Source organism: Athene cunicularia (assembly GCF_003259725.1).
Source record: "Athene cunicularia isolate RWA chromosome 11 unlocalized genomic scaffold, athCun1 chr11_part1, whole genome shotgun sequence".
Lineage (NCBI taxonomy): Eukaryota > Metazoa > Chordata > Aves > Strigiformes > Strigidae > Athene > Athene cunicularia.
The window spans coordinates 10,752,091-10,771,854 of record NW_020799113.1 but is presented as its reverse complement, the minus strand read 5'-3'; the positions used below and the strand labels follow the sequence as shown (position 1 = coordinate 10,771,854).

Genomic DNA, 19,764 nt, shown 5'->3' with positions numbered 1-19,764 from the left:
CTCTGTCAGTCATGCCTGTGGCAGGAAGCAGCATGGCTCTTCCTTCTTCTTCTGGTCCTCCTGCCCTCACCCCGGCCAGCATCCCCTGTACCCCAGGGCACAGACATCGCAGGGTGGACTGACTGACAGGTTAGGGTGGGGGTTTTGTGTCTGTGAGATGGCAGGAGGTGATTGTTATACACAAATGCGAGAAGACTTTAATGTCTGTTTCTTGCCACTTGATTTCTAGCCAATTCCTGACATTTCTGCACTTTGAAGTTAGGACTCCCACAAAGCAGCCGCTTGGCTTGAGTTGTTGAACAGTAAGTATTTTGGTGATGGGCTCTTTCAGCCATGCTACCTGCAAAAAAAGTCACATTATATCTTATCTTTAAAGTACAAAACCTGTTTCTCTTCGTTTTTCAATTGTCTGCTACTGACACAACTTATGCTTAATCAAACATTTAATTAAGACTGCGGAATATTGTAATGCTATGTAATCTGTCTCCTTACAGTCTCTTGAAATAATCAGTTCATGCTAAGCACAAAAGGGTAAGTTTCTATATGAAGCTTTTAATTTCTGTTTATGGTGAAACTGAGATTATTTAAAAAAAAAAAAGTATTCTTTGTAGACTGAATAAAACCAGGGTTTTCAAAACTCTGCAGACTGGCATGTTTTAGGGCAAATTCGATCAAATAGCTATCAAGGAAGGAAGGAAAACCTTTCTGAGCCCGGGGGACTTTGGTCCTACAGCTGCTGGCAATTCAGAGGAGCAGACTGTCTATTGGAACTGCGTATCTGTTTGAAAACAGGTTTTGTTTCACTGAGTTGAACATGATCTCATCTAAATAGTAAGAAAGCAAATGTATTTTATAATGTACTGATGTTTCAGCAGGGCTGCAATAATATTCAAGGAGGAAAATTATGGAAGGCCTATTTCTTTTTGGATTAGGATATGTGATCACCTGAGATATAAGGAAAAATGATGTGCAGAGCCTCACCCTAACCTTCTCTTTGCCAGTGGACCCTGGCCAGGTAGACCTGTTGTTTCCCCTCCTAGGAATTTCAGTTAAATATCTGCTTGTTTGAACTGAAGAGACTGCTACTGACATGTAAGGGGGGTGAAAATCCCCTGCTCCTCAGTGTGAGAGTAAGGCCTTACTCTACAGACTGGTGCTTCTACTGGAAGACATCTCTACCAGCCTCTGCTCCTGGGATGGAGAAGAGCCTGCAGTCGCCCAAGACCTTTTCTTTATTTGAGGGGGAAGTATCTCCCTTATCAGCATGTTTTAGTGATGTGTTATGAGTCTCAAACGTTACATTTCTGACTTGGTCTTGGCTAGAGAAATAAGGGCTTAGTTGCTTTCTTAAATTTCCATGACCATTGGAAAGAGGAGGAGCTAGTGTGTTTACAGACAGTGGCTGTGGCAGGGAAACGGTCCTCTACATCTAAATGCACTTAATGTCTTTCCGGAAATACTGCAGTTTGTCTTCACTTTATTGGTTGTTTTGCTTTGTTTTGTTTTGTTTTTAAAAAGTATTCAGTCGCATATGTTAATAAACTTCTACGCTATAAAGGCAAAATCAAAGGATCAAATGTTTGGGTTTTTACAAATTGTGAAACTGAAATGATACTGGGTTTAATCATGAGCTCAAGAATATTCCAGACAGAAAAAAGCAACAAGCCTAAACATTTTCTGGAAAATCGTGCAGCTGAAGGCCACACCACAGCCATGACTTTCATGGTAATAAAAGCACATCTTGGTATGTTGTATTTTCTTCCATTGGAAGGAGATTCTTTTATTTTCAGTAGGGTCAGGGGTGCAAATAAGGATGAGAAATCCAGTAAAGCTGAGAGGGTGAGACTGCTGTTGGTTAGCATGAGCAGGCAGCACACACCTCTGGATCTAGGACTGTTGCTTTTTTTCTTAAATATGGATGGAAGAAGCTTCACATAGAACTAAAAATAAGTGGCTTGGATGGAAATTCGGCCTTCACTGCAAAGAGAGTAAAAATGTAATAAAGCTGTGTAGGACAGGGTTTGGGTTTCTTCCCTCACACAAGGCCAAAGAAGAAGTAGGGACATCTGTGATTTGCCAAGTTACTGTGTTCAGACTCCAGTTACATGAATTCACCTGTTGCGTGCCCTGCGTGTAACCAGGATAAATGGTTTGAGCATTCTTGGATTGAGTCCCAGAGTAATAGCATCAGACAGAAAAGAGGAATATGGTGCTTTATTTCATAATTCTGTGTAAGGTGTTTGGATTTTTTTTTTTTTTTTTTTGAGGAAGTACTGTACCAAGATGCCAGCCTCTGCAGCTCAACATCTCAGTTCAGTTTTTCTATATGTTAAGAATTATTGAGCATGACAAGAGTTAAAAGATAACTCTTTTTTTCCACCCCAATATTCACTTTCCAAGTGTTACCAGATAGTGTAATATTTGGACTGTACAGCTCACAGTGAGGTTTGGTTGTTACACTTCAGTTTAAGGTCGGTCTGAGAATAAACAGGTTGCTTTCTCACTTCAGCCAGATCTGCAAAATGTTGCTTTCTGAAGTTCGGAAAGTTGATATTTCTGGGCTCACAGGAGTCATCCCCTCTTACCTATGCCAGAATGATGATGATGTTATTCGGGCACAGTAGAGGTCAAGTGAAAACCTTTTTACATCTTGGTTTGAGAAGTCTGGTTGTCAGCCGCAGCCTTGTGAGAGCGGAGAAAAATGTTTTAATTTTGGCCAAAATCTTGCAGAATGAAGACTGCACTGAGGAAAGGTTAGCTGATCCTGCGTGGTTTTATTAGTATTCTGGGCTTCAGTCAGGAGATTAATAATGGCCACAGACAGTGTCTCTTCATATTAAAGTGTCTTCACATGAGTAGTTTGGGTGAGTGCAAAAGGACTGCAAGGCACAAGCAAGCTGTCTTGTCTCACCCCAACTGTCAATGAGTCAACACTTTAGTATAGAGACAGTTGGTAACAGTCATTAACATAACAAAGTGCCCTATAGATCACTCCAAATGCCTCTGACTGTTTTTAAGCAAATGTTATCCCCTGAGAAGTTGTAACAACAATTTGTTGAATGTTTCGCTGCCTGGGCCACCCTGTTCTGCTGGGAGTAGGAGAGGTGCTCCTGTGGGATGGCTGGTCCTGAAACCTCCTAATAGAGGATGGTATTTGCTTGGACAGTGTGATGATTTTTTTATTTTCTAGCCTGATTTCCTACCAAAACTGGACTATGGGGCTTTTCTGTGGTTTCACTCCCTCTCCTGCTCCCTGTCTGTTGGCTTGTTCCATTGAACAACTTGAGAAGATCGGAATTCTGTTAATACAGGGAAGAAAAAGGAGTCAGACAGGCTGCTGATCCTCCACGTGAAGGAGAGGCACAGGCTTGGCTGCCGTGCTCTGTGCTTGGCCAGACCCCTGACAAGTGACCGCAGGGGCTCTGTGCCGGCAGGATGAAAGATGGGAAGAGGGGACGAAGGAATTGGGGGTGTAGCACTGGCAGCCGTGGTGTACATCTGGCATTGATGGAGGATGAGTAGAGGCTGAGGGTAGCTCCAAGGAGGGAGGAAACACCATGCATGAGAGCAGGTCTGTTAGCCTGGTGCTCATGGAGAAATTTGCGTGAGTTCTTTATGTACCAGTGGTTGAACATACCAAGAAGCCATCGTGCCTCTGCCCAAAACAACCTGGTTTTGTCACTGCGGTAACTTGCATGTGCTCTCGAACTTTCTGGTAAGGCTTCTCCTACGGTTTCTGAGGGCTGCCTGCCCGCGGCAACCGGGCTGGAGTGTGCCAGGAGCTGCAGCGGGTTTGGAGCCTTCCGCTGCCAGGTGGACTTTGCTCCCCAGCAGCCCGCCTCAGCAGAAACCGCGTTTCCTGGCACTGGCGTAACGGAAAGGTTTGACCCCAGAGAAGGTAAATCCAGGAGTCTGGGACACGTTGCAGTCTGGGAGCTGCACGGCACCAAGGGTAAAAATACCAGAGCGACTGAGGCGGAGGGTAGTTTTGAGAGGCATCGCTTCATTGCTTATAATTGCCTACCTGACTCTGAGTGCTTACAGAGAGGTTCTCACCTCGAGGGCGGCTGCAGGCACCGGGTCTGGAATAGCTGTGTGTGTTTTGGGACCTGCTGCTCGTGAGCATGAGAGAGAAATCCCTGACTCTCTCCCAGCTGTTGGTGACAGAGAGAAACTGGAGGGCCCTCTTCCACCATGGCCGCGGTAACTGGGCCTGCTGGGCGGCCGTCCTTCTGGGGCGTGGGGGGAGCATGAATGCATCCCTTTGTGCAGGGCTGTGCTGGGGGCCGTGCACTCCTTCAGGGATGTGGAGGGCGAGCTGGAAGATGTCCGGACGGGACCTGGCTGGGAGAGGGGCCATGGAGATGGCGGGAGCAGCTCAGCGGCCCCACGCTCATTGACTTAATTGGGGCTGCGCGGCGGGGCTGAAGGAACGCAAGATGGCCGGGATTCTCACGGCGTGGGGAGGCTCACCGGCAACGGCCAGCACCCGGACAAATCATTAATGTCAATTAAGTACAGAATGTGTGGATTACTGACATGTTATTGTTAGGGCTCTAAAGGAAATATAATTAATAAAACTCCGCCACCCACACCAAGAGGCAGCCCTTTGTGTTCCCTGTGCCTTCCCCTGCCGGCAATGTCTATCTCCTTCCGCAGCCCCACACTCCTTTCAGCAGCCTCGGACAGCATTAACATTTGAATTAACATAAAATCACTTCTGAAATCTGTTAACATTTATAATGTTGCTGTACTTTGCCTGATCATTGCATTTTTTCTGTCGGTTTGAGCTCGGTGAGTTTTTTTCAAGTGATACCAAACATGGACCTATTATGCTGCAAAAATCGCATATTTGTTTAATGATTTCCCATTGGTATCTTTGTTGCTATGAACCAAAGCATTAAATAGAAGCTAGCACGTTAACGCTGTGTTGTTCTACATAATAAATTTGAATATTCCCCGATGAATATTTTTAACAGGGATTTTCTGAATAAAATCCATATGTGCCAGGGTATTAGTAATTACTTAAAATCGGTTTTTGACATTTAACGTTGACATCTAAAATATTTCCTTTAATTTTTGGTTGCCTCTGCAAACAGAAACGATGGCATTCGTCCTAGGGAAGGCTGGGTGGACAAATAACACTTTTACTCATAATGAAATGAAAGGCAATAAAGAAAATGTGCTAAATGTCAACAGTAAAGCATATCTTCTCTTCACGTATTATGAGGAGAATATACCCCAAAATGTTCACACACACAGAAAAGTCCTTTAAGTGACTTAATATGTTTGAATATTAATGGTTTGAATGTTAATCCATTGCAATGGTTCCATTTTTTGAAAATTGGCTATTTAAATACATTATTACCTCAATAAATTCTCTATGGTCACTGTGGTAGCCATAGTATGAAAAATAATCATCATAAATCTGAATTTACAAAATATCTCCAAGATTGCACAGTTTTGCTGAGAGAAACAAAATATGAAGTATATATTATTTAACTCAATATATTTTGTCCTTGCAGAAGTTGCTTGTCTAAAAAACCAGCAGATGGAGTCTGTTGGAGGACACGAGTGTCTGGCAGGAGCCTAGGAATCCAGCTCAATTTCATAAGCGAGTGATGACGGAAAACCTTTACCATGTGAGATGCAGTCTGGAAACCTCTGCTAAAGAAGTTGGTTGAAGCTGAAGCATCTGTGTTTGCAGAAAGCAATTTGTTGGGAACCCAGGTGAGTCGCTATGGGATCCTGTGCCCCTGGTAGAAGGGATTTGGCCAGGACCAGTCAAAGATGGCTTGTACCATCACTGCCTCCTTCTGCTGGATGGTGGAGAAACCAACAGGCTTTGGTTTCAGCACAGCAAACTGGTATTTTTCAGTGTTAGTGTATTTTCATTAAACTGCACAGCGGTGCAAGAGCAAGGACGTCCAGTGGGGTGCAAAGAAGTGTACTCTGATGCAGCAGCTGCCTTGCACCCTGTGGAAGCTGTAGCCTTGCTGGGCGAGCATCGTGGCCATGGTTTGAGGGTGTGGGAGGCCCCCGGGAGCTGCCCCGTGGCACAGCCACACTGCAGGGCAAAGCCATGGCGTGGTCTGAAGGGAAAACGAATGTCACACTCTTATCTTTCTGCACAAGATCCTGTTCAACACTGTAGCATATACCTAAAGGCAGGGTGTGATGTTTCGTGTTGGAGAGCGTCTCCATGGACACCCAGGTGCAGGAGAGGCTAGGGCAGAGCCCGTGTGCGAGGCTAGTGCGTGCCCTCCGGTGGGGTGGGAAAACCCCTTACCCCTTCTCTTTTAGTTTTTACAACTTGCTTGTTAAAATAATCATGAGGAAAATCATGAAGCATCTCCACACTTCTGCATTCTTGAGTGTGTCTCATTATGCACAAACACATGTCTTTGTCCCTGAATTTCCTGGGGTTTTTAACAGGGAGAGGGTTGTTATTTGCAAGTGTCAGTGGTTGCTGGGATGTTCCAGTGGATTCCCAGTGGATGCTGGGAGGGGAGAAGTTACTGTGGTTTCTGAATGCTCCCCTGACACTTTGCCATAGCAGAAGCAGGGCTGTGATCAGGTGCTCTGCAAAAAGTAGCAGCCAGCAGGGCCTGCAGGAGAATCATGGGCATCGCTCTGTCCCAGAACTGTGGCGCTTGGGGGCTTACGTGGTAATAACAGTAATTTTAAGCAGAAGAGGGAAGACTGCTCCACTTCTGACTTTTTCTGTTCCCAAGACATCTATTTCTCATCATTTTCAGCTCATGCCCCCTCATGACACCTCTCATCCGTGCCTGAAGATCTTTGTGCAGGTATCTGTCTGGGGATGTTACCTGCTTTTTAATTTATTTGGCTATATTGTCACTCAGCTGATGGTGTTTAACAAAAGTAGGCATCAGCAAGGCAAAATCTGAGAAGGCTGAAAAAATACTGACCCATGTAAATCAATAAGAAGTTTTGCCATTATTCTCTTCTCTTTCGCTTGAACTCTTATGACCAGAGTAACCTGTGCATGCTGACTTAGATAAACGATGTACCCAGGCAGTTCAGCCACACGTGTTGTGCAAGGACAAGGAAAGAAACCAAATGACTCTTGAGTTCTTCACAAGCCCCAAGAATGGGGACATCAAAGGAGCGTGCCCAGGCAAGCGCAGTGCAGACACTCCCTTTCGCAGGGTTCAGAGTCCTGACCCATGTACACAGGGACTGATTCTGGGGTTCCCTCACCTAGCTCAGAGTCAGGCGGCTCTGCAGGTTTAGGAATATAGAAATGGGATTAGCTTCACTGCTAAATCCTCAAAAAGATGAGCACCCTAACTATGAATTGCAGCCTTTGCTTTCATATCTGCAGCTGAGTTTGACATGTGTGGCTGCAGCTGGCCCTACCTCTACAGTGTTATTTGATAAATCTGATTGATGAGGGTTTTTTAATTCCTCTCAATCTCTTTAAATTAAAAAAAAAAAAAAGGAGAGAGAGAAGTTGAAAAGAACTGTAATTGCAAGCGAGCACTATAGAAACCTGCAGCCAGCAGGCATGCTTCAAAGGAAACAGGGCCAGCCTGGACCCTTTAGTTGCTGGCTAGTGAGGGCTTCAGATGTGCCTGCATGGTGACTGTGGTTTAATTTTGATCCACACCAAAAGAGCTTAATTGGAAGATACTGGGGGGTTGATGCATGCAGTCTCTTCCATTTGGTGAGAGGAGGCTGTTGTTAGAGCAAACACTGGAGGTGGTCTCTAGCGTGATGGGGTGGGTGTCCTGGCAGCAGGGAGCTGGCTGCCAGACTCCCCCAGTGCAGGCAGGTGCAGCCCTGCCTCCTCTCCTGCACACAGACCTGTGGTTTGTGTTTGGTCCATAACAAGGAAAAATTTTCTCCTTGAGGAGCAAGAGACCTGCTTGGTGCATATAAAGCCCCGATGCTTACAGAGCAGCCTGGCTGGGCGTGGGGCTGGAAGCCCACCTCTCTCGGGTCCTTGTGCACAGCCCATGTGCTCTGACCATCCTGGGCAGCAGTCAGGGACACGGCTCTCCTCTGCGCTTGCACGTGAGTAAATTCTCTCTGCCCTTGTGTGCACTCTCACAGTGATGCGGCTGCTGCCTGGGCTTCTGGGCACACACAGCCAGCTGCCTGCATGCTCTCCTGATGCTGCCTGGCCACATCAGCCCCCATCCCATCCCATCCCATCCCATCCCATCCCATCCCATCCCATCCCGTTCCTGCATGCCCCAAGGAACAGGGTGCAGAGAGCAGCAGCCTTTCTCTGCTTTCCCACCACCTTCCCTGGCACGCTGCCCTGTGTAGCGAGCAAATTAAGCAACTAATTTTCATTAGTGTCAATGCATCTTGCACCTAACTCTAAACTACCAATTAAAGTTATCGATTCTGATCAGAAAAAGTACTAAATTCCAGCTGGAACTGAAAAAGCAGGTACTAAACTTATGGAGACAATCTGTTTTGGAGAGAAGCTGCAAACTAAAGCAACTGAGACCATCTTTGTATCTTTACAAACACTAATCCTCAGAATGTGGGTGTGGACCAACTCCTGTGTGTTTGGAGTCTTTTCATTTCATCCTACTGGGACAGATTTGAGCTGTGAATTGTTGCCCTTGAATATCTATCTCCGCAGACACAAGCTGATTTTTTTGCTTCAGCTGATTAAGTCTATAGGATGATTAATCACTGTGTAAAGATAATTTTGTGTTTATGGGTTTGGACATGAGAATTTATCCCTTTATTTTCCGATCCTGCAAACACAGACAGTAGCAAAGGGTTATTGTTTTTCGCTTACTTCTGCTGCGGATTCTCATGTGGCTTTTCTCAGCCTGCTCACTGAATTTGGTGCTTAGCTCGTAGTGCCTCCACAAGGCATTATCAGTCCATATATCCATGCTCTGGAAAAGGTATTTAACATTTTTCTGTTCTAATTTAATCTCACTGGAGGTTGCATCCAGACAGTCATTGATTGTTAGGATAATTCATCCCGGAATATACAAAAAAGATGCTTCATCCTCTGTTACTCGATCTGAGTTGATCCAAGAGGCATGACCGTCTGCATTCCTCTGCAGCAGGAGCGACCTGTGTCTGCTCGATGCATAGCAGTAGTTTAAAAAGCTAATGGTATGTTTGAACTAAGAGTGAGAGAGAATATGAAAGAATATTATAATTGTGCATAACAGAAATTTCTATAATTAAAAATGGAATTCTCTGGCATTGGAGCAGAAATAGCAATTTTCTACCCAGTGAAGCTCCAAATTATTTAGAGGGAATTAGATGTATTCTCCTGGACTGTGATCACTCTGAAAGATTTTTTGATACTAAACTGTATCTGAATATTGGAAAGAGCAAGCTGTGTTGTCCTCTCACCTGCTGCTAGCTTGGAAGTGGAAACATCAGAGACAAAAGTGTCATAACTTTTGGGTTTGTTACATCGTTATGTTCTTTCTTCACCTGATTAGAACGTGGGAAATACCTTTTATAAACACCATGTATTCTCATGCACACATTTTTTCACTGTGTTTGAGCCAAGATGGCAATTGATTTTGTATGCGGTGGGATCCCGAGAAGCTACTTTTATGGGTTAGTAGTTGAAAGGTGTGGGAGGTTCCTGCTACGGGACAGACAGCTCTGTGTGAACAGGGACCTGCAGAGCAGGCTGAGCCTTTGTGAGTGAGACACGGGTGTGTCCAGGAGCTGTGCGACCCGGGGATTCCCAGGTGTGCCATCTCACATTTCCTCCAATGCAGTGACAAAACTGATTTTTTTTTTTTTTTTTTTTTTTTTTTTTTTTTCCCTCCTATTTGTTTACAATCAGCTTGTGCTGCAATCAACCGTTTCAGCATAACCCCCAGTATGTTTCTGACTTTCCTAAACCTGATCTTCTGCATGCTGGAAGGCTGCCTTAGATGGACTCTGGAGATAACAGCAGCGAAATATTCGGGATATGTGTTAGCACTGGCACTAGGCTGCCCTCTAGTTTTATTTCCCCGGCAGTTCGCTCCAGGCTGTTGCCATCTAGCGCCCAGGTTTTTCCGTGCAGTCCTTCCGTGCGTCGTCCAGGCTGGGAGCCTCCTGTGGTCTCAAGTGTCAGCCCTAGGGTAAACTACATTTGTGTGACTTATTTTACTGAATGGGAGAAAAATTCAAGTAAGCGCTCGCTTGGGAAAATATCCTGGCAGGCTGGCTCTAGCCTGGTCCCATTGGCACAGGGTGCTGGCGTAGCTCCCCTGGGCACGGCTAAGCATCCTTTGGAAGGGTGGGGGGGACCGGCTCCTCTGGCTGAGCCTGGCTATGGCGTGTTCGGTGTAAATCATAAGAAAGCGATCGGTGTTTGCCTCCATTAGCTCCGATATAAATATTGCTGCTCTGCCCTCGCTATTGACAGTGAGCGTTTTCTGCTCGGCAGCCCAGTGCCAGGCGCTGACAAGCTGTTTCAGTACAGAGGCTGCCTGACCCGGCCTCTGACTTGGTGCTGTGGAGAAGAAGGTTGAGTCTGTGCTTAATGTACTGGGCGGGCACCCAGGGGAGCCTCTGCAATTCCCAGTTCTGCCACAAACTTCTACTGTGACCTGGGATAAATCATTTAATCTCTCTGCAGCAACTCCCCTTTTGGGGAGAGAGGTGGGAGAAGCAATAATAGCTTCCTTTGTCTTGTCAGCTTTAGGGCTGTATTTTTAATAAATCAGACATCTTCTATTTAAAGGGCTGCCTTTCTAAAACAGGTCTGTTTTTACCTGGCACTTAAGACTTAAACCCATACCTGACAAGGGCTTGCACCTAAGTTGGAGTATTAGAGCTTCACCGTGACGCAGCAGGTGATAAAGCACAGTGCTGCAAGAGCCTGTCTCTGCTTCTGGTCCCTCCGCCTCTCCCTTCGCTGGCTCTGCCCTGCTTTTCCCAAGGAATCTCTCCAGATGTCCCCTGATGTCTGTGTTAAAGAAAGAGACAGCCAAATGCTGCCCTACCTAGCAGCATGGGGAGGTCAGGCGAGGGAACATATTTTACTTGCAGAGCTGACATAATTGTTTAAAGCAAACAGACAGCTCAACATTTTTGCTAACTTACAAAATCTGGCATCTCGGAAGAACGTGTTTGGACTCAGCAAGGCCATTTACACAGGCAAAGCATTGTCATTAATCTGCATGTTTGGCATTGCTGCTGGATAGCCTCCTTTTTGCTTTGAATGAGATGTATATTCATGGACTGAAAGTTGCCTGGTTTTGTTTTTATGCCGGCCGCATGGTTTTGATGGGGTGGGATCTCCGCGCACAGGCGCTCGGCTCTCCCAGCTGCACCGGCACAAAAGCTCCGGTCACTGCTGCTGGATTGTCAAGCAGAGTGCGAGCTGTGATTGTATCGAGGCCAATGCAATCATATCACCTGCCAGTCTGGGGAAAAATAGGGTCTAAATAAGATGACGAGTGAACGATGTGGTCAGAATTAAAAGGATAAACAGCATCTTTCCTTTAACAAGCTCTGTTTAACTGTGAGAAGCCCACACATGCTTTATCTGTATTCTGACCAGCGAGGAGCCTTACCCAGACTTCATACAACAATTCATCACGGCTGATTTGTGCAAGGCATATTTGAGATGTAAGATGTGTGACTCAACCTCTTTTATTCCCTCATTAATTTTCTTTTCTGCCTGAAATGGGTTTTTAGAGTGCTCATCACCAGAGTATGAGCACTGGTGAAAATGGGGTGTCAGGATTTCTGGTCTTATCGTTGTCACTGTGGTTGGATAAGCGGGCAGATGTAGAAACACCCAGGCTAGGCAGGTTAGGTGTCCTGAGTCACCAGCATCTACTCCTACCCGTGACTGTTCCCACGCTCCTGCAAATCTGGTCATAAGGGCTGATCATTGCCGCATCATTGACAGCATTTCTAAGAAAATTGGTGGCTGAACAATTGAAGTCTTTAGCTCACGCTGATACTCTTGAAGACCTCACCTGAACGTGCTTGAAGATCTGGTTTATTTGGTCAACTTACATGCACATCTGCTGAACTGTGTATCTCATGCAGATTTGCTTTTCTGCCCTGTTTCTTCTCTCCCTTTCAACACTTCTATACATGCTTCTCAATGTGTCTTTGTATTGTGTGTTTTATGTATCTTTCTGCTGTGATACGTATTAACTACTCAGACTCCCAAGGGCCTCAGAAGATGAATGGCTTTATCTATAAGATTCCAGTAATAATCCATTTGTGTATGAAATGTGCTCTTCAGTATTAGTGCATTGCAGAGGGTTGGCATTATCTGATAGCTGCAGAGGAGGCTGTGGGCAGCAACTGTGTTCTGAGCTGCGCCTCGGGCTCTCCTGATAACTCCTGACAAGTCACTTAAATTCTTTGCAGTTCACTGTATCGAAAGGCAGACATCGCTCAGCTGCACGGGGTGCTGCATGGCTTCCTGAGCTAACACCTGCAAAGCACCCCAACCCTTGGGGAAGTGCAACCAGTAAGCACTTACACTCCAAGCAGTCAATACAGGCACCTTCCCAGGAGATGTGGTGGTGGAGGTGTGAGTAAGAGGGCTCAGTGACACCAAGCACGCTACGTGGGGGTGTTAGAGAAGAGCCCCCTTCATTCGCCCTCCTGCAAATCCCTACCTCTGATGGAACTGGGCTTTTCCAGACATTTCAGGTAATGCATGTAGCAGCATGGCAGCTCACTCTAGCATGCAGTGGTATTCTTAAAGTATTGTCCACTTGCTTCTGATTTAATTTCAGATGATCTTAGTCCAGGCAAAAAACCACAGTCTGTGCCAATCAAGAAGTATAGATCACGCAGTAAGTACAGTTCAAAAGCTGCATTACCCTTATCTATTAGTAATGATCAATTAGCATGAAGGTCAGTGGGCATCTTGGAAATGAGTCAGATAAGAAGGGCAGAAGGAGGATTTGAATGGAAAGGAAATTCTTGATTCATATTCGGTGTTTAAAGTCATAACTCTGTAACAGTGGGGGCGGAGGGTAGCGTTAAGTAGTCCTGCTGTCACACTGACTCAACCAGAGTGTAAATCACGGTGGAGAGAGTGCTGTGTTTTTTTCCTGTTGCTAAAGCAGTATATTGTACCACAGAAGGGATTGCAAGTTCCAAGAAGTACTTGTGTCCTCCAGCCCACGCTGAAAATCTCTGGCCAGATTGACCCCCCTGGCATGGCACAGCGCCACAGGGCTGGTGGCTGCTGTCAGTGCCACCAAAAGCTTAAAATTCTGGTCCTTGGCTTGCACCAATGTGAGTGGGATCAGTGGTGAAGGGCAGTGTAGGACAGAGGGAGGGAGCCTCCATGGTCTCCTGAGCATCATCTGGGCAGGAGGTACCGTTCAACACCGTGTTAATGTTTTAGGGGGAAGAAGAGAAGATGACTTGTCACGAACTAATTGACTTGCAAATTTTGCACAGATGATCCAAGTGTGCCACATCAAACAGTAATTTGCCCTTCCCAGTGTGTACCTGCACTCTGAGATAAGTAAGAAGGTATTAAAGAACATTGCTGAGAGTTATATGTGCACACCCGGGGTAGTGTGGGACTCTCAACATGAGCATGTGCTGGAGTCTGGCTCCTGTTGCGAGCTGTTGCAGTTCAGGCAGAGATGACAGGGCACATAGTTGTGGTAGGCAGCATCACAATGCATTGCCAAAATGCTGTCTTTACCCTGTCAGCTACTTTAAGTAAGTGTGCTCAGAATTATTTTATCTTTACCTGAGTCTCCTTCTGTGAAAGCAGCTGGCAAGCTGGGTGAGAGGTGGGTGTTTTGGTGTAACACCCCATCTGAAGGAGAGGAGCTGGACGGCCATGCCTGGCGGGACAGCGGGGTGCTTCTCCTTGTTTCCCATGGTGGCTGCAGGGAGAGCAGTGCTGTGTGTGCCGGCCATGGCTGGGGCCGTGCTGTGGGCAGCCCTGGTGCAGTGGCCACTGCCACCTTGGGAGGGGACCTGGCCCCAGGCACGGGAGCTTCCTTGGAAGATTCATCGAAGTTGTTCCTGCATATAAGAGCTCATGTTTGAGGCAGATTCTCTGGCTTAAAACAGACAAGCAAACTGTGGTGCTTGCCACAAATTTCAGACAGTATGATACAATCTTTCTTGTTTTCTCAAGTTTATGTATCCCAGGTTTTCACTGTTGCTGTGGGGCAGGTTGGTGGATGGGTGAAAATAAATCTGTCACTTTTCGGTGTGTGAAGTTTATTTCTGCTTATTTCTCCCACGCATACATACATATATGCACACACGCTGAGGCTTAACAAAACACTTCACCTCCTCCCGCACTGGGTGTGTGAAGGAATACACGTGCACTGTGCTTCCAGCTTCTGTTCCTGAAATACCATATGTTCTGGCCTGCGAGCTTAAAATATCCCGACGAAGCAATGTTTTAAAGCATGAGAGCGCTACATGCAGGGTTTCTTCTCCATTCTCTGGAGGCTAATTAATCCCCTTAAAATAGAGACCTAGTAGTGAAATAGGTGCTCTTGGTACCAAGCAACTGCACTGCCTGTTGAAGATGATGAAAGGTAAGTACAAAAGAGAATAGGTAGGGGTAGGTTAAAACCGGTGTTCCTGCCTCTGACAGTTTACTTTGATGAATGCACTCATTCACTCAGCTTCACCATTTGGATCCTGCATAATCAGAGATAACAGGCGGATGGTTTGCATGAATAACTAAGTTTGTCATGTTTAATTTTCTTTAAAAAAAGAAACAGCAGTTGCTTTACCCTCATCCTTCAGGCCCAATACATATTTATAAATTGTCAGGAAATGAAAAGCCTTTTAACGGCACGCAACAAGCATGCAAAGCTACCAGAAGAAATAACTGGGAGAGCAGTGAGTGCAGGGAGCAGAGCAGCCCGCCTGCAGCTCGAGCAGGCTCACCTCGCTTTGGCTGGGAAGGTGGTGTGGGCAGAGGATGCCAAGCAGGTTGTCTGAATTATTAGGATGTGTGGCACTGATACTTGTTTTGTGTTCTGCAGACAGTGTCTTCTGATAACTTGATATTGTGCAGCAAGAAGCATTGAAACTGAAAATAAACCTGCATTTGGCAGTTAGCTGGTAATTCAGTGACTGTCTGTGCTGCGTAATATTTGATAGGGTGCTTGCTTTGTAGTGCCTATCCCATCACTGACAATTTCTTAAAACATACAGAAGGTGCAGCTGGAGTCTGCATGGAGCAAAATGGTGGAGGAATGTCTCCTGCAGAGCGCTGCTCCTGGCAGCCACGTCGTCCCATCCGAAGCTGGTCCCAGCTGCAGCAGGAGCTGCATGTGCTGGAAACACGAAGGTGAAAGGACTGATTTGCTCCTAAGATGTCTTTGATCCAGGACCTGCCCTTCCCAGTCTGTGCCAGGCATAGGTGCAGGCATTATGGCTGCTATTGAACACTGCTAATGTTGCAATTAAAAAAAAATCCAGTCTCTTTATTGAGCAAATGATTTCTGCAGAGAATAGTGTGATATATTAAAATGTCTGTGTAGAAAGCTCCCAAGGGAGATATTCAGAAGAAGAAAGATTGGATCACTAAAACTGAGAGAGAAACCAGGAGTCGCTAATGTGAGGCTGAAGGAAGAAGACCAAATCTAGTTAGAGAGTCTTCTAACCAGCATGGCTTTTTTCATAATCATCCTATCAAGATGATCTTTGCAATAGGCGACCTCTGACTTCAATACCAATATATATGTCACTAGACACAAATCCCTCAAGAACTAACTCAATGATATTTCAAGTAAAAACTACTAGGCAGAAGTGCAATCTGATTATCAGCATGTATGCAGCCTGGGAGGCACAGAAGATCTATGAATGCTGAAGCCAGGGAGAAGTGCAGGGCAGGAGCACGCTGAGCCCCACGCAGCGGTCCTGCTGCCACCGCCCCTCCAGAAGTCCCACTGATGGCATGTGGCATGTTACAGCAGATCCCCACAGAAAAGGAATCTTCGGCTGATTCGGGATCCCCTTGCTGGGTTTTAATTTGACTTTAGTGTCATTTAAAATGATCTCAGAGTTGCTTTAAATTACAACCAGTTTACTACAACCAGTTAATTACAACCTGAAAAGCCCTGGGTTGCTGGCAGGGTGGCTGCGGGGATCGCCTGCCCTCGCTGGGGGGCCAGAGCCACTCGGGCACTGCCTGTGCAGGCTGCTGAAAGGAACTGCAAATGTGAACTTGAGTGCAGTATTCGGATTTAATGGTAAAAATGATAAATCTTACCAAAAATATCACTGAGATGAAAAGTATGAAGTGTTTGCCACTAGTAGTCATCTGGGGAATAGAGAATAATGAAATTGCAAATTCAAAACCACAAGGGCCTGTAAAACATTGTTTCCCTGCTAAAAATATCTTGCAGAAAAATCTTTAAAGCATCCGTCCCCCTCTTTTTTACAGACCTTGCTTCGTCCAAGTGCTTATGCACGTGCTTAGCTTTCAGCGTGCGAGCCGCTCTGCGGATGCCATCAGACGAGCACGGCTTTAGAGCACCGGCATGTGGTACCGTTTGGCTGGATCAGCCCGTGGCGAATGCTTGTGGGAATCTATCAGAGGGTGGGTGTGCAGGGCCTGATTCTCATTTACGCCGAGGCGGCTGTCCACAGCTTCCCAGGCAAGCGGGGCTCTTGCAGGGAGCATAAGTGTGTGTGAACGCTAAACCATGTAATTAATTTAAAATCCCCTGAAGTTAACCCAAAATAGTCCCATATAGACATCATGCGGCTGGGAGACCACAGGCATCCGAGTGCCGTACCTTCATCCTGCCCTGAAAAGGTGCCGGGAGGCGTCCGATGGCCATGGTGGGGCTCCCCCTCATCGCTGCCTTCCCGCCCCAGCCGCTGCCCCATACATCACCCGAGGGGCTGCATCCCACCCCTCTGCTCTGAGCATCTCATCTGCTGTCTGGATTGGAGAGCTTGGTCTCAAACAGAGACATTAACATTTCCGTTAATAGGGATCTCTGTGTTGCTACATAGTCTGAATTGGCCTCTATTACTTATTAATGAAGATCCAAAAGTGCATGTACTTAAGACCTTGCTTAGCTAAGGGGAGTCTTCTAGGGCCAATTTGAGTCCTATTTAATGACTAATGGCTATTGAGACATAATGTCCACTAAGCAGATATCACATCCTATTTAGTATTTAATGTTTAAATATTTAATTAATTAAACACTGCCAAATATTTAATTAAACGCCATCAGAGCCATCCTGACACTTCCGCTATGCATAATGCAAAGGAAATCAGGGCTTTCCTTATCAGCCCCACAAGTAATACAGACTCAGCCTTACCCAGAAATAGCTGGGGTCTGCATAGCCAAAATACCTGCAATCACACACAATAGAGAGGGCTTTTTTTTTAAACCCTTTTTTTTTTTTTTCAAAATGAGCTGAGCTAAATGTTCTGTTAGTAAATCAGGCTCTGAAGTGACACACAGGCAGAGCAGTGGATATGCCGCACTGCAACAAGAATGCTATGCTTGTATATTGACTTTTAATTATTTAAAAGTAAATGACTGCTACTTAGCATGGCATACCTGCCAGCAGTTTACACTAGTTTTGCTTAAATATTTACTCTGCTATTCAATAAAAAATGAGTCTACTGAAGCAAAAAATGAGAACCTGCCGTATCATGTGGTCCCTCTCCTACCTGTGGCCTGCCAACTTCACAAAGATTTATTCACAGAGAGATGCTAGATTTTGATGGTTTTCCTGGACTAAGCCAAAGTACAGGTTTAAATTATCGAGTTAGACTTCCAGCTACAAACTGGGTCATAATTATCAGCTTTTGACATTCGGTTTCATATTTACTTATGGAAACTTGGCACTTAGAAATATAAAGATATTTAAATCCCAGTTGCAAAATCTGGACACCCAGCAGGTACAGAAACATTTAGGGCTGAACTGCTTATTTTAATATTTTATTAGCAAGCTCCATCATCTGATGCATGCTGAAGCTGCTAGGTGGTGTTTCATCACTCCCAGCCTGTGTGGGGATGTCTTATTTTAATGTTCCCACATGGGATCTCTCGCTAACAAGGAATGTGGCTACCAGTTGGAGAAACCATTAAAGTCACATAATTTTTATGCTTGGATTTAAGCCATTTATTAATGAAACGAAGATACATATTTTGGGCTTTCTTTAGAGGATCTTACACAATCTTACTGGCTCCTTCAGCCAAATTATCTTTCACTGTAAAGAGCTGATGCTCTGGTTGCTCAAATTGGGTTTTACTTATATAAACAGGCAAAAAAAAAAAAATTGGACTCACACTGTAAAAAGCCTCTATTGTTAGGACCTTTATCTCTCAAGTTCAGTGATGCTTCACTTTGTCCGTTTGCATTTATTGAGCAATCAGTTGCCTGAATGGCCAGGAGTTTGACTACATCTATAGGCTGCTGGGTTGTTTTGCATTTTCATGTTCTTCTGCCCACCCAAGCAATAACCTCAAACTATATTAATTCCTTTCACTTCTCTGCTCCTTACAGTCTTTTAAACAAAGGTATATTGCCACCCAAGGTGGGAGAAAAATGCCATCGTGTCCATGCTTTGCCCAAAAGTAAATGCTAAAACTGAGCAAGATGGAGGACTCATCCACCTCATTTAATATAACAGACATTTGATGGTTGATGTAGGTCGTATCTTTTAATTAACTTTTGCTTTAGACTCATATGTATACATGTAACCCCCCCATAACTCATTTAAAGCGAATAGTGGTCTGTGTATTGGAGATGCAAAGGTGGCAGGGGACTGGAAGTTGTCAGCAGAAAAGTGAAGGACAGGGACAGTGGGATGCTTGGGTCTTTGCGCTTGGTCCTTGCCGCCAGCGCTGTAGGCTCCCAGAGGCTGGGTGGGACAGGTGACGGAGAGAGCACCCACTACGGTGAGAAAGCTGGGCTCTTCGGAGAGGAGCTTCCCTGGCAAAGCCGGGGGCTAGGAGCACTGTGCCAGTGTGGCGTGCACCCGCTGCGCTCACCGCAGTTACCCGGGGACTCGGTCCCAGCTGCAGCCGAGGCCTTTCTGTGCTCATTTATTATTCAGCACGTCTTGACTGCTTAATTGAGGAGATGTGTAGCAGTCTCTATTAGCGTGTGAGCTCTTTGGGGGGAAAATCAGTGCAGACAGCAACTCCACGTTTGCATTTTCAGTTTATAAAGAAAAACTACTTCACCCCACAGGTCCCCAGATACAATTACCAGCTGCTGAATTTTGATGGCGCCCTGTCTGGGTTTGCACAGCCGATCGTGCCTTGTAGCTGCAGCTAAAACCAGCCCCTCGCGTCCCGCCGTGCTGCAGGGGCCTCCTGCCCACCAGGCTGTGACGCCCATGGCCCCAACACCCCCATGCCCGCGGTGCCCGAGGTCACGGCTCCCAGAGAGGGCAGTTAACGCAGAACTCCTTAGTCCCTGTGCACGCCTCGTGGGAAATGCCTTAATCTGCCGCCGTGGGTGAGGGGCCTCTCGATGCTGGTGGCCGGTGAGCTGGGCCGGGGCCCGCTGGCGGCCCAGCAGTGGCATGGCGCAACCGCCTGTCCCGCTGTGGCCCGGCTTCGCCTTCGGGCTGGGCCTCACGGGTCGCCGCCGGCTCCCTCGGAGGAGCAGTCCCTGCGAGTAAAGGCACCTGAGGTGCAATTTTCTCCTGTTGTTCCGTTTAAAACGTCAAGTTTCTCACCGGATCGGTAGGACGGCAGCAAGCTGCGCCGCACGCGGCAGGGAGGGGGCGGGGGGCGCCTGGCCCGCGGCAGCGCTTTTTACGCCTGAGCACCGCAGCCCTCGGAGGGACCCGAGGCACGGCGGGGG

At 46.3% G+C, this 19,764-nt stretch overlaps 1 long non-coding RNA gene across 1 annotated transcript; it reads left to right on the top strand.

The window, feature by feature from the left end:
• On the top strand, positions 1-13,948 carry LOC113484498. The gene is made up of 3 exons (XR_003399241.1): positions 1-302; positions 5,526-5,730; positions 12,346-13,948. It is a non-coding gene; the product is annotated as an uncharacterized LOC113484498 (long non-coding RNA).
• Positions 13,949-19,764: the final 5,816 nt, after the last annotated feature.